This window comes from Hermetia illucens, chromosome 1 (genome assembly GCF_905115235.1).
Source record: "Hermetia illucens chromosome 1, iHerIll2.2.curated.20191125, whole genome shotgun sequence".
Taxonomy (NCBI): domain Eukaryota; kingdom Metazoa; phylum Arthropoda; class Insecta; order Diptera; family Stratiomyidae; genus Hermetia; species Hermetia illucens.
Genome location: NC_051849.1, coordinates 88,855,730 through 88,870,709, shown reverse-complemented (window position 1 = coordinate 88,870,709; position 14,980 = coordinate 88,855,730). Strand labels below are relative to the sequence as shown.

The following is a 14,980-nucleotide window of genomic DNA, read 5'->3' as shown; positions in this document are numbered from 1 at the left end:
AAAAAAAAATGGGAAAAAGGGTCTGCTGTATTGTAACATTGTGATGCTAATGGCTACATTCCCAAACTACAATACGTAACTAGACAAGAGCTGTGGCTGGCAGTGGTAGGGAAATGCAAAGCAGCAAAAAGAAACGAATTCAGCGAACATGAGGTCTTGCAGAATTTTTTTATTTATAACTTTCACTCTTCAAATATACGCTAAAGCTACTCAATATGTGAATTACAATGAACATGTATACGTGATGCAATAATGTAATAATTTTACAATCACTGTTAGGCATTATTAGGATTTATTCTGTTTATTATTGATATGACATATTGGCCTTGAACTTGACTTTTAATACTCTTTCTGGTACTCGCTATAAACTCTATAACCTCTGATTGTTCGCGTAGACAATAACATCTAAACCACCCAGCCATGATGTTATTTTCGCTACTAGAATATAAAATCACGTCTTCATCATTATCTCTCCCATTCTTTTTGAAATAAACTCATTTAAATATCTTACTTATGTTCGAACACTTAAAACCAATTTTCCATTATTGTAGTCACTGTCATGTCACCAACCCTTTGCTGTTCAAAATGCTTTCAAATGGCGGCTTCCTAGTTTTTCCGCTGAGACGTGTTGCTGTTATTATAGCTGCGTGTCGCATAACTCGAACAATTTAAAAGGTACAGTACTGAAACAGAAACAAATCGATTAAGCATCACACAAATTCAACACTACGTAGGTTTTTTTTTAAAAATTTATTTATGCAGAAATGGCGTGTTTTCGAATAAAAGAATTGGGAAAAAAGCAAACAAATTCTATAGAGATCAATGAGAACAATAATTGTTCGAGATATCGAGTCGGCTGGCTCTTAATTTGCTGCTTTCGGAAAAACGAATTTTAATTTTTAAGTACTGAAAAAATATGGGTGAGTGCATCTTATATTTAATCTGCAATACCTGGTTTACACGAGTGGCTTTCTATATTACCGTCCCCTTGACTTTCCTTTCTTAACAGTTTCGAGTTTTGTAGCGTCGGACGAGTAACCTTCCGTTTTGCTTATGCGTTTTGAGTCAGCTTTATGTCCATTGTGTTCAATATTCGCATTATGGTCTCTAAACAAAATTTTATTTTCATTGATTGCGCAGTTGAATTGATGAAAACAATAGAAACAATTATATTAATGACCCACTTATTACAAAATAAAAGCTAAGAACCAATTTAGCACCACCCATAGAACAGAGGTGATCAAAGGGTAGTATAGGTCCCAGGGCGAAACGCCTGTTGAACACACCAACACCAACAACTCTACTACCGAACCCTATTTCAACCTGCATGTGGTCACAGCTAGGAGCTCTTTTTTAACGAAAAGCTGCAGACGGAGAAGGATGTAGGTGAGTCTCCCGCGCCTGAAAATGGGACAAATTGTACCAACCAGGCCTTCAGATTGGGGGTTGGGTAGGGCCACAACAGGAGCCTCGGACTGGACGGATAACACAACGACGAACCCGCCAACGGCAAAGGAATAACGATTTGCACATTTTCTCATGGAACGTGCGCTCCCGTGCCACCCTGAGCTGGCAACCAACTAGCCGATACCCTTTTTCAATATAGGGCTGATGTAACAGTGTTGGACAGGGACGGGTTTCCTGGAGAAGAGTTGCTACACCATATATTATAGCGGCTATCCAATAAAGCATGTGCTAGGAGCAGGTTCCTTAGTCAGCCAAAAAATTAAACCTGATGTTATCGACTTTGAAAAAATAAGCGAACGGCTCTGCACTTTGTGCTTGCGAGGTAAATTTAGAAATATAAGCCTCATTAACGTTCACGCCCCTACAGAGGAGACTGCAGAGTCGGAGAAGGATACCTTCTACGAGACAGAAGAACGAACCCTCGAACAACCTCTTGCCTCAGATATAATATCAAAATCATACTTAGAGATTTTAACAGCCAAATAGGGAAGGAGCCCGTATTGAGGCTATACGTTGGCTCTCAAAGCTTACATTGGGATATCAATGATAAAGGACTGCGGGTCATTCAATTAGCAGTGTCACATGAAATGGTTGTTGGAAGTACCTGGTTTGCGCGGTAATCGGTCCACAAATATACGTGGGCCTCTTCAGGCGGGACCACTTTCAACCAAATTGACCAATTGATCGAACGCCTCCATCTCTCAGCCTTGATGAATGTCAGAACATATAGGGGAGCCAATATAGACTCGGATCACTATCTCGTTGGCATGGTGCCCCGAGCTCAGATAACAACATCGCCCAGAACCTCCCCTGACAACCAGGTGAGAGTTAACACTGAAGTTATCCACAACACAGGCCTCCGCAACACCTATAAGAGGGAAATGGATGCCGCAATAACCGCAGTCAACAGAGATCTTGGCGATGAAGCACTAACAAATGATCTTCACAATCACCTGAAGAACGTTATCATAAATATGGTCACAACCATACTTAGCCCCAACCGTAAAAAGAGTCGAAACGACTGTTTTGACGATGAATGTAAGCTAGTAACAGAACGGAAGAATGCCGCATACCCTTGTCATGTTACATTCTCAAAGGACTCGAGCACGCGCGGAGACTTATCACGAACTCAGTCGTCGAGCGGAGAAGCGACTTCACAGACGGAAAAAGGAAGCGTGGGAGAACCAACAAGTCTGTGAACTAGAAAAGTACAGGGAGTAACTGCACTAGGCGCGGAAGTTTTACCAACAATTCAGCGGAATGAAGTCTTACACATCTCAATGTGTAAGTGGAAATTAATGCCTGACGACTGGCAAAGAGGCATTATCTGTCTCATAGATAAAAATGGAGATATCACGCAGTGCAGCAATTATAGAGGTGTCACGTTGCTGAGTACTATCTATAAGATATTCTCCGCTATCTTGCTGGATAGCCCATAATATGATTGGCCCATACCAAAGGGGCTTCGCTCCAGACTAATCACCAACCGATCAGATTTTTTGTTTGCGGCAAGCGATGGAAATTATTGGAATATGGACATCGGTTGCACCATCTTTTCATTGACTTTAAAGCCGTCTATGATACCATAGCCAGGGTAAAATTGTAGAGAATTCGGTATCCCGATGAAATTGGTAGGACTGACTAGGCTGACCCTGACCAACGTACGAGGCCAGATAAAAGCAGCAGGACCACTCTCAAGACCATTCGACATCAACAACGGTGTACGACAAGGGGATGCCCTATCATGTGTCCTCTTTAACCTGGCCCTCGATAAAGTGATCCGTAATGCTGAGGTAAATGCAAGAGGTATGATCATCTTTAACCACCCGAGACGTACAAACTGCCTTCATTCAAATCGAGCACGAGATCTTGGGCTGCACATCAATGAAAGCAAGACAAAGTATATGGTGAGAACGTCAGCAGCGAAAACCAACCAACCAACAATATCAAACCGCACTTGTCAAATGAAAACAATGAAGATAGGAGAATACAACTTTGAGACCGTTGATAATTTGTCCTATCTAGGGTCAAAAATCACAACCGATAACAGCTACAATGATGAAATCCGTGCACGGTAGTTGGCAGCCAACAGAGCCTATTTCAGCTTAAAACGGTTTCCCTCGAAATGTTCCACCATAGGGTCAAAGCTCTTACTATACAAGACAATGATCTTACCAGTCCTCATGTATTCCTCGGAGACTTGGGCTATTAACAAGAAAAATTGGGAACTCTTGTCCGCGTTCGAGAGAAGAATCCTTCGAAGAATTTTTGACCCCCCACATGAGGATGGACGATTCCGTAGCCTACATAATGACGAAACCTATCTATACCACGACCGGCTCAATAGGTTACGGTGGGCGGGTCACTTAATCCGTACGGATGAGGATGATCCCATCCGGAAAGCCTATAAGGGCAAAATCGATGGTAGAAAAAGAAGACGAGGAGACCCTGCCTAAGATGGAGCGATGGTGTAGGTCAGGACGCCAGACAGCTTTTAGGGATATCGAATTGGTGGTCCTCGGTGCAAACCGGGATGTTGAGAGTTCCTTATTAAGGCTGGCCTAGACCGGATACTGGTTGTTGCGACGTTGACGATGATCATGAATAGAACAGAGCAGACGTCCAATTCACGAAACCAGTTGCGGCACACTACACTACTACCTTAACCAAGTCGGAATACCAGAAACTGGGCGCTTCGATTATAAAGATTTTGTGTTCATCGTTTGTGACAGATTTCCTATGCACGCTTCTCCATTCGTACACAATTAAAAATTGAAACTGTTGCTTGATATATCCAACTTCACCGTTCACATGATTTCACTTTATATACTGATGACGTCATATGCGTGTTAGATTGCGATAAATTCATGTAAAATACAAAACTTTATCCTTCTATAATTTTGTTAATAATAGTTGGATTTCCTTCAAAATTTCCAAAATGTTGTATCATATTATATAATAACTTATTATAGTGTCAGGACTTTTGCAATACTTCTAGGATGAACTTAGAGGGAATTTTTGGATAAATTTCTAAAATATGCTATTATTAACTTCATTTGACCAGGTATGGGAATAGAATGTAATTTGAGGTTTAGATTTCGTATGCATGCGCCATTGTGAATTTTTTCAGGTTTTTCGATTGGATAGGTTCTGAGAATGAGATCGATTACACTTCTCGGGGCATACAGTTTTGTTAACAATTTTTGTTTTTTCGAACTTATGAAAAAACTTCATCTCCAAGGAATCATATTTTTAGATTTGTACAAAATTTCAAGAGAACTGGTTGAATAGTTTTCACGCTATCGTACACGCCAATTTCAAAAATGTTGATGCGGTTATTAAACAAAGATTTAGGTAACTGCCCTTCAAAATTAATAAGACTCGCCGCGGTAATTAACAGGTAATTAGGTTGATAGTTTAAGAATTTTTTTTAAAAGTAATTTAAGTAATTAGTGATTAAACATAAAATACACATATAATGGCAATTGTTTTTATTACCTTTGTACTGATGAATGGGGTAAGTTGCTCCCGAAATATATATACATTGAAAACTAAAAATTGTATTATAGTTTGGAGGAAGCTACTTGCCTATCAATTTTCGAAGATGTTTTAGTGTAACCGCACTTACAATTTCGGCTGATTTTGAGGGGTAGAAATGTGGGGTCTAGTTCCTAAGATACATGTCGCCTTCTTCGATGCTTAGGTTTGAATTAGATCCAAAATTGTCGAAAATGAGTTAAGCATGGTATTGGATAGTCCATTCCAAGCCGACTCGCATAAAAACTTTTTTCTACTTTGAAATAATAAAGCTTATTTTTTCTATTCGTTAGTGTAGAATTTTATTTTGCAAATACGGATATTTTGGGAACCACTTGTTCACATCATCAGTGCTAACAAGTCCCTTTGTTCTACGGTTCTCCTTCAGGGTGAAAATATCCTTCAAAGTCGACTTTAGAATTAGGCATTGTACTATCGGAGTTGCAATGTGTAAAGACTGCCCAAGAAAGAAGTGAAAATGCTATTAATCGAAGATTTCGGCGGCCCTTTTTACAAAATTGCAAAGCCGCGCCGATTCGGTGTTCAAGAGGAAGAGTTCTGCATAGATGGTAAAACGTATGAATTGGAAGAACTAATCGTTTAATTTAAGATGTCCAGTTACTTTATTCTATTCTTATGTAATGTAAGTGACATTATACATACATACATACATTTCTTTCGTATTTGCAAACGCGATGATAATGTAAACGATTTTTGGAAAAAATAACAGCCTTGGTATGGAAGCTCTTATGATACCGAATCCCCGTGGGGGTCGAAAACAAAAAGAAAATCTACAACAACTTTTTTGGTAAATTCAAACTGCAAATAGTTGCGCGTTTCCAACAATTTTTTTTGGTTTAAAGAAGTTTCGGGTTAGTTTGGTACACAGGAGTTTATCGCGTTTCCTGAAAAAAAGATGCTTTTGTAACATGTGAATTTTGGAGCTAGCCCCCTCAAATGTCTCTCTGACTACAGCGGATATATAAATCCAAACGTAGCTTTAATTCTTTGAAGTGCACAATTGCTTACGTTGGAAAAATACTCTTGAAGACTGGACTCTATTGGGGCCCAATAATCATTTCAAAAAGTCCCTCGCTGAGTGCGATGGTTGAACTGCAGTGTTCAAAGGGCTGTAACTTTTACAATTTTTCGAATTCCAGTTTGAAATCTTGGGAAAGATTCTTCAAATATAATACTATTGATAAAATTTGTTGATTTTTTGGAAAGTTCTAATTGTATATCTCTCCTTAAGGTTTTATGTGAAGTAAACAGGTTCATTGATGTCTGTCGTTCTGCCTGTCTGTCACACTTACTTTTCTCAGAAATGGTCGTACTCATTGACATGAATTTTGGTGTGAACGTTGGAACTTTGAACGCTCACGCATACAGTGAATAACATCATATACCTTGAGTTGATGGGGTGGGGGATACACATACATGCAAAAGGGGGAGTATTTTTTCTCATCGAATACAGTCATGTGGCTATCAAATGAAGGGTCTGGATTAGTATAACACGTTAATTGGAAATGCGAAGTGCGGGGCTGGAAAGTCTTAATTTTTTCACGCACCGATTCTCAGAAATTAAATATGAAAAATCTTTAAACTACCCCTAAATAATATCTACGCCGCAAAATACCACCATACCGACATCGGCAGAAACAAAGTTAAAGTTAAGTTTTCGGGAAATTGACTGGAAGTCTCCCTTAAGTTTATCCTAGAGTCATTATAGTGCTATAATGTATGCTTTAATATTAAGCATAATATCATCAAGTTTGGTGAAAATTGTGCTATTATTGACAAAGGTCAAAATGATTTCTTTTATGTAAATTTACTGCAACTCAAAGAAATGAATATCAATATCATACTAAAGTGAATTATTTGAAATACTAAACTAGTTAGCTATGTACAAATGAATCTACTGTGCATTCGAATTTTCTTCCGCAGAAATATACAAAACCTTTCATACCTGAAGCGCTGGCTTGAGGTTTTCGGCTTGTCTACAAACATAATTTATGTAAAAGAGTCGATTCGTTTAAAACGGCGACAATCTTTACAATATAAAACGAAATCGAAAGCTTTTCCCATAGTGGTATCAAACCCGTTGACTTCTTGTCGGAAAACGAGTCTAAAATATTGGAAATTTGGAATTTCCAAAAGCGATCCGAAATGTAATAATTTGTCGTGAATATTTTACTTAGTGTTGGTAGTAAGCTTATCGGTCGGTAGCTGCCACCGTCGGCAGCAGCCATGCTCCATAGATATACAAATTGATTGACGCTTTTGATGCGCTGCCCATTAAGGAGTCTTCTACCGTTGTGGTTTCAGCAAATCGATTCCTGCTTTTGCGCCCAGTGGCATGCAAGTGGCGTCAGGCTGAGACCCAAGGAACTTTCACAAATTTTCAGCATGACAGAATTCCTATCAATCCCAGCTTGCACAATTAATGAAGTCAACATACGAATTTTTGCCTCCTGATAATCTATTATTATAGAAAGGTGCTTGGGTCACACACTCAAAACAGCATCAAATCCCTCAAAAGCTGTATTTGGATTTTGGCTCTAAAACATTTGCATTAGGGCAAACGGTTGGTTGAAATTGCTACCCATTTAGCAGTAACGATCTTCAACGAAGGATTTTTGTCCGTTTTGCAAGTTATGGATATGTTGGTGATTACTTTGGGAGATAAGAAACGCATCGACTGTTCCGCGCGTAAGGTCAGTGACTCTACATAAAGGGCGCGGATTCAACACAGAGAGAGGAAAATGTAGCTAACCGAGAACATTTTTAATAAGGTAGAAGGACTCTACGGCCCTGTCAGTGCAGATTGAATCGTACGTTTCTGGAATCATGTTTTATACCATACTTTATCTTCAACTTTATCTTTCAACAGGTTTTTCCGAAAGTTGACTTTTTTGTTTGATTTTGACAGCGTCTAAAGGCTTAAAAAAGTGAAAAAAGCATTTTTTTTATAAAATGATGTATATCTTTGCCGAATTTCAAAGTAAAAAAAATACCACTCGGGAAAACATAGCCAACCACTTATTAATAAGAAAGATAATTTTTTGATTTCCGATAGATAAAATGACCCTTCAGGTGTCGCCTATAACATTTCGACAAGGACTATTGTAAGGACGTTTCGAGGAGATAAGAAAAACGATGGGTATTTTTCAAAAATATTTTTGAAAAGTAAAACATGTGCAAATTAAATAAAAGAAATTCAGATTATTTTCAGTGGTTGCTTTGAAATTAATTCCCAAAAATAGGCCTGAAATTTACGTTTGACGGTAGAAGACCATAGATAAGGAGAATGCGATGACCCGTCAGATTGACAAACTTGACATATATCGCTCTGATAATAACAATTAGTTTCTCCGGAATTCCCCTCTAGTGTAGGGGTAGGGTGACTGGTCATTTCACCTACAAAAGGCGGAACTTCACCGCATGTGAAACGGCTAAGAATCGTGGTGAAATGCTCTTTACACACAATCGTCCAATATCGTGGATCACGATTTGATCCTTGACGTCCTTCATATCATCGACCATCGAAAGGTTTGCGACCACATACCAGCTAATTTGTGATGAAGTATACACTTCTGAAAGTTTTGCGATTTGCAGCATCTTCCGCTTCTCTGATAAGCGCAATAGTAAACTCTTCTCGGGATTTCGCTCGGCATCGGAGTTCGATCGCGTTACAACCGCCATCACTCGTAGCAGTCAGTAGAGCCTTCAAACCCTTGCGTACATCGATCCGCTTCTACGATTCCGCAGTAAGCCAGATCTTATGAGGACCCTTCGTGGCTGACGACCTATGTAGCACCCGAGAAAAGAATGATTTCGATGGCTGCCCAATGCTCATCGCTATTCTCAGGCGGATTATTCAGTTTATCTGCCGTCTGATAAGATAAGATAAAATAAGATAATTCTCCCAATGTCAAGCGACAGCAGGGTTATACAGGTCGTCGATGTAGAACGTAAGCGACCATCAGATGGTGATCCCACGCATATCCAGGAGAAAATACCTAAATCTACTGCTGATCGCAAAGTATTCGATCTAATTTCTCATACAGTGTCGGTCAGTGGAAACCTAACTGACCTTATCGCAGGCTTTGTGCTCGAACAATGTGCCACCAATGATGGAGCGGTGGAAGTTACAGAGATTCACGAACCTCCCCCGAACTTTAATTGCTCGTAGAAAGCTTCCTTTTTCACTACATCAATAGTCTCCGTTGTTGCGTAGCATTGTACAATTGTGATGCTCCTTAACCTGTACCGGAATCTCGCAGTTAGAAGTCTGTCAGAAACTGGCACCCAGGTCAAGAGAGCACACTTTGCAGTAGCCATCCGAAGCAACCCGACATCGGATTCGCGTCTGCTGCCGCTTGGCTTTGCCGAGAACAAAAGCACATGGCCGCAAGAAAGAAAGGAGTACTCTCCAGAGTTAAACCATCTTACTTCGCTTAGGCCCAGAACCGCATCATTTTTAGGGAAAAGGGGAACGGCATAACCGACATATTGTAGGAAGTGGTAAATGCCCGGAATTTAGAAAGACGTCAACTGCAGTGAAAAATAACATTAATATAAATAAACGTTAATCATTGCAGAGTCGCACAGGTTTGCTTGCGCATACTACTTACGAATCCGCGATGGAGATTGCCATCATAAGTGAACCGTATAGAAACCTTAACGGTGGTGTATGGGTCACAGATTCCACTGGTGGAGCAGTGATATGGGCGTGCGGTCGTGTGGCTTTCTGTAGGCAAAAATAAGCGGTATATTGGTATACAGCCGCTACGCCCCACCGAGCTTCACATTGTCTTCGTTTGAAGACCTGTCAGACGACCTTGTTCTTAACGCAAGGGGACGAGGTCCAAAGCTGATAGCTGCTGATTTTAATGCGTAGATCATCGAATTAAGCAGCAAAGAGACTAACGCAAAGGGCCGGTGCTTATTAGAAGTAATCGCCCAGTTGGATTTAGTTCTGGCCAACGAAGGTGATGTATTAAACCTATCGGAAAGGAGGATCCGGTACGATTGTAGATTTGACTTTTATCAGCTCTGTGCTGGCATGTGAGCGTATCACCTTTGAACTAAGGACCTTTGAACTAAGGACGCAGGGCAGGAAGCCAAAATCAAAAAATGTCGCAAAACCGATGGATGAAAAAACATGCATGGAGGTGTGGCTAGCTTTCCACACAATCCATCTTTAAAGCATGTGGCGCATCGATGCCTACGAGATTCTTATTCCCCACTAGAAGGTCCAATTACTTGTGAAATAGTGAACTGGCCAGCCTTCGATCATTTGTCTCCCAGTCAGATGAACGTCTCAGAGGACATTAGGTAGAATAGATCAGGGGCAAAAAACATGCTCGTAGAGAAGCTCACAGGAACCTCAAAGTCTTTATTCAGCAAGAGGGAATGTTTTAAGAAGCTCTGTTCTGAGACGGACATAAACCTGTGGAGTAGCGCCGCTGAATGTGATCATCCAGTCAACAGGGAGGAGCTGCTGGAGATCTGCAGTCGAATAGGCGACAGAAAAGCCCCGAATCTGGGCGGCATACCGGAATAAGGCCCTCAAGCTTGCCATCAAATCTAGACCGGATGTGTTCGCGGGGCTGCCTGAAGAATGCATGTCTGAGGGTATCTTTCCTCGTGCGTGGTAGTGATCCTGGACGTGAGGAATGCATTCAACTCGGCCAATTGGAATCTTAATCGAAAGTCTCTGGTGACGATTGGTGTTTCGACTGACCGCGTTGCTATTGTCGATAGCTACTTACGAGAACGGACGCTCTTTTATAATATCGATGATAGACTCAAGGAGTATGTTGTCTCCGCGGATGTCCCACAGGGCTCTGTACTGGGCCCACTAGTGTGGAACATCATGTACAATGATGCACTGAACCTTCCGGTTCCGAAAGAGTCTACGGTGGTAGCACTGGTTGTAGTCACAAAGCATCTTGAAGGTGCTGGTTTGTACTCAAACAAAGCAATTGGTGCTGTTAAGGCTTAGTTCAGGAGCGGTGGACTGGCACCCGCGGAGGAAAAGGCGGAAGTAGTTTTCATCACTAAGCGTCGCCAGAGAAATTACGCCTGTATTAGAAATGGGTATTACATCATCACTTTCAAGCTGGCTATCAAATACTTAAGGGTAATGATAGACAGAAAATTCAATTTTAAGCAGCACATAGAGCATACTTGCGAAAAAGCATCCACCGCGAGTATGGTTCTGGTGAAGATAATGCTGCGGCATACTTATAGGCTGCTCATAGTCAGGGTGGTGCTGTATGCAGTCCCAATTTGGGGAAAAGAGCTGCATGTTTGAGACAATGCCCACGCCAGAATCTTTCGAAGATTTCCACCTCCTTAAAAAAAAGACAGACAGACTGACCGACGGACAGACAGACATCGAATTGATTCTAATAAGGTTTTGTTTTACACAGAACCTTACAAATGTTTCGAGGGTTGGATGATGTGCTGGCATAAATACGTTGCAGTTGATGATGATTTTGAATTTTAAATTTTCTGTATAAATTCCTAGAATTTTTGATCAAGGTAGTATATCGACGGCGACAATTGTTAAAAATTAAATTGGTTTAAGGTATATTTTCAGGAAAAAAAGTTCTATACTGTTCCCCAGAAAAAACATTGCGGTCTCTCAGCCCTGCATATATTAATTCGAATTTCGTAACTGCAAATAACTTGATTGCTATCATATTCTATGATAGCTGTCTGTCACTGTGCTCTTCCACTAAAATTTCAAAAAAAAATTATAAGACAAACTGGCAATAGCGCACCAAAATCCACTACTTTCCTTATTTCACAGAAATTAAAATTCCGCTGTTCATTAGAGTCCTGATTATGTTAAAGGTCAACAAACCTTGCTTTGAACATTCTCCCTGACGAATAATAATTTGCAGTCAATCGAGAAAGACGGATTGTTTGTTTTTTAGCATTCATGACCATTTTTGTGTGCTCCCCTATTGAATCTTTAAATTAGCGACAGTAATAACTCCATCATGGTTGATTGCTTTCAACACAAAACCCAAGTTTTAGCATGAATGCATTTTCTCAAAACAATCCGAAATAATGAGCTATTCGAATGCAAAAACCATCATAACAATAAAAGATTTATACTTTATGAGTACTCAACATAGCAGCGTTGTAGTAGTGTAGTAAGCAGAACATATCATTATTTGTTAAACCACTTTGTTCTCTCATGAATGACCCAGATACCTTCTATTTTTACTGACAGTGCTTACTAATTTTATTTTTTTGTTAAACAACAGAAGACTCATTGTTTAAGAGAAATCCATAAAATGAGGTCAGAGGACGAAAATTGTGGTCCATTCTTGTTAAATGGAATTAAAATAATATATGCGCTCGTAGAGAATATATAAAAATTATTCGTAGCTTTTTTTTAGTTTTTCAGTTTTCTATATTCATGGACATTATGATTATGATATAACAATACCTTTTTACAGAAAAGGAGACAAATACATAAATGATCGCCTATTTGAACTGTAGTAAAACCAAGAAAGAATTTTATCAGAAGGCACCAGCAGCTACAGGAAGGCAGGTATTCTCGACGAAGCAGAATAGAAGCGGCTCAAGTGAAGAGGTGGCTGAAATGGACCGGACGTAATATGTACGTATTCCAGAATGCAATAAAAATAAAATAAAACGTTGAAGAAAGTCCTAAAAGAAAAATTTTACTCAGAGAAATGCAATTCCAAAACGAATGGATTAGATTGAAAGGATTGTCTAGGGTATCGTAGGGCATGCTGCGAAGGTTCACGTTTCGGTAGAATGGGCTAAAAAACTCAGCCAGTAAAGGAAAACTCGATATACTATATTAGAATGTATTGTTTACTTGGAAATAAAGCTTCGAATAGTGGGTAAATTTTTCAAAACAATGTATTTCTGACGTGGTGTTATTCATTAGGTCGTTGTAAAATTTGGAGAGGACACACATCTTTGTATGTAGGTATGTAGGTACATAGCTGCAAATTTAAAATATTTCTTCATGTATTTCCAAACTTCAAGATATATGCGCCTATTAAAGATATAAATATTGCCTATTACGCATACTGACCATACATACACGAGTCTATACACATCTAAATTGATCATATGCATCTGACTATTTCGATTGGGAAGAACAACAACAAGAACAACAAGTCTTCTCGATCCCTGATGTTACCGAAGAGGAACTTTGGGAAATCTGCAGACGTATTGGGGACAGCAAGGCTCCGGGATTGGACGGAATTCCGAACAGAGCTCTGAAGGTGGCAGTCAAGGCCAGACCAAGGTGGTTCGCAAGCACATTCGAATCGTGCATGGCGGAAGGAGTGTTTCCCGCCCAGTGGAAGAGGCAGAAACTGGTCTTGCTACCGAAGCCTCGAAAACCACCCGGCGTGCCCTCTTCATATCGCCCTATTTGTCTCTTAGACACCATGGGGAAGATGTTGGAGAGGGTGATATACAACAGGCTGCTCCCGTTCATCGAGCTTGCGGGTGGTCTTTCAGAGCGGCAATATGGGTTTCGGCGAGCCCGTTCTACGGTCGATGCAGTAGCAAAGGTCGTGGAATTGGCTCGAAATGCGATGGCCATGGGCAAATGCTGTGCTCTGGTGACGCTGGACGTCAAAAATGCTTTTAACTCAGCCAACTGGGGCTGGATTAAGGGCGTTTTGGCCAAACTGGGTGTTCCTAGCTACTTGGCTCGGCTCATCGAGAGTTACTTTTCGGATAGACTTCTCTGGTACGAGACGGACGACGGGCCGAAGGAGTACATTGTGACAGCAGGTGTGCCTCAAGGTTCTGTACTGGGACCGCTGCTGTGGAACATAATGTACGACGGAGTGCTTGGCCTTCGCGTGCCGGAGGAGACAACGCTGATTGGTTTTGCGGACGACTTGGCGGTAATTGCAATTGCAAAGCATCCCGAGGACGTGGAGCTTTATGCAAATGAAGCCATTCATACCATCAAGTCATGGTTACGAATGGCCAAGCTGGACCTGGCGGACGAAAAGACGGAGGCGGTCCTCATTACCAACCGTAGGAAGAACAACACGGTTACCATTCGGGTTGGTAATCGTGAGGTCGTCTCAAAATCGGTTGTCAAATACCTGGGGGTGATGATCGATGCCAAGCTGAGTTTCAAGGGACACTTGGATTATGCGCGAGAAAAGGCAGCAAATGCCAGCTCATCCCTTGCAAGGATGATGCCTAACGTGGGAGGGCCGAAGTATAGTCGCAGACTACTCATCGCGGGAGTGGTGAGGTCGATCCTGCTATACGCGGCCCCTGTCTGGGCGGGAGCGTTGAACCACGCGGTCAACCGGAGGAAGATATGTTCGGCATACCGGCCAATTGCGCTAAAGGTGTGCAGCGCATTTAGGACGGCGTCGACGGAGGCAGTGTGTGTTATCGCAGGAATGATCCCTATAGATCTTCTAGCGAGCGAGGCACACTGGCTCTACGAAAAACGGAAGGCAAATCCAGCCGAGGTGAATGCGGATTTCCGAAAAGCCATCAGGAGAGAGTTGTGTGGCAAGTGGCAACAACGATGGGATAACTCCGACAAGGGCAGGTGGACCCATACATTGATCCCGTGCATCGAGAAATGGGTCAACCGAAAGCACGGAGAATTGAATTACCACCTGACACAGTTCCTTACGGGACACGGTGGCTATAGGAAGTACTTGCATCGCTTCGAGTTGGACGAGTCTCCCAACTGCCCTGAATGCGGTGCTACACTCGAGGACCCGGAGCACGTTATGTTCTATTGTCCCAGATTTCTACAGCAGAAAAGGAGGTTGAACAGCATCTTAAGGGCGGACATCGAGCCCTCCAACCTGGTGGAAGAGATGTTGAAGTCGGAGGAAAACTGGATGGCGGTAAATGAGACAGTAGCCGTGGTGCAGACAAAACTCCTGGAGTTGGATCGAGCTCGGAAGGCGGCGCGACGGAGACGTGA

The 14,980-nt window shown here is 41.4% G+C and overlaps 1 long non-coding RNA gene across 2 annotated transcripts in view; it reads right to left on the bottom strand.

Moving 5' to 3' along the window:
• LOC119661124 overlaps positions 1–14,980 on the bottom strand; it is a 120,310-nt gene continuing 105,330 nt past the window's right edge. The window contains exons 1-3 of one of the 2 annotated variants that reach the window (XR_005250554.1): positions 952–1,091; positions 512–683; positions 1–438 (exon numbers count right to left, since the gene is read on the bottom strand). This is a non-coding gene — a long non-coding RNA (uncharacterized LOC119661124). Of the gene's footprint in view, positions 439–511; positions 684–951; positions 1,092–14,980 lie in introns of those variants that run through there. The other variant, XR_005250555.1, reaches the window with a different exon arrangement.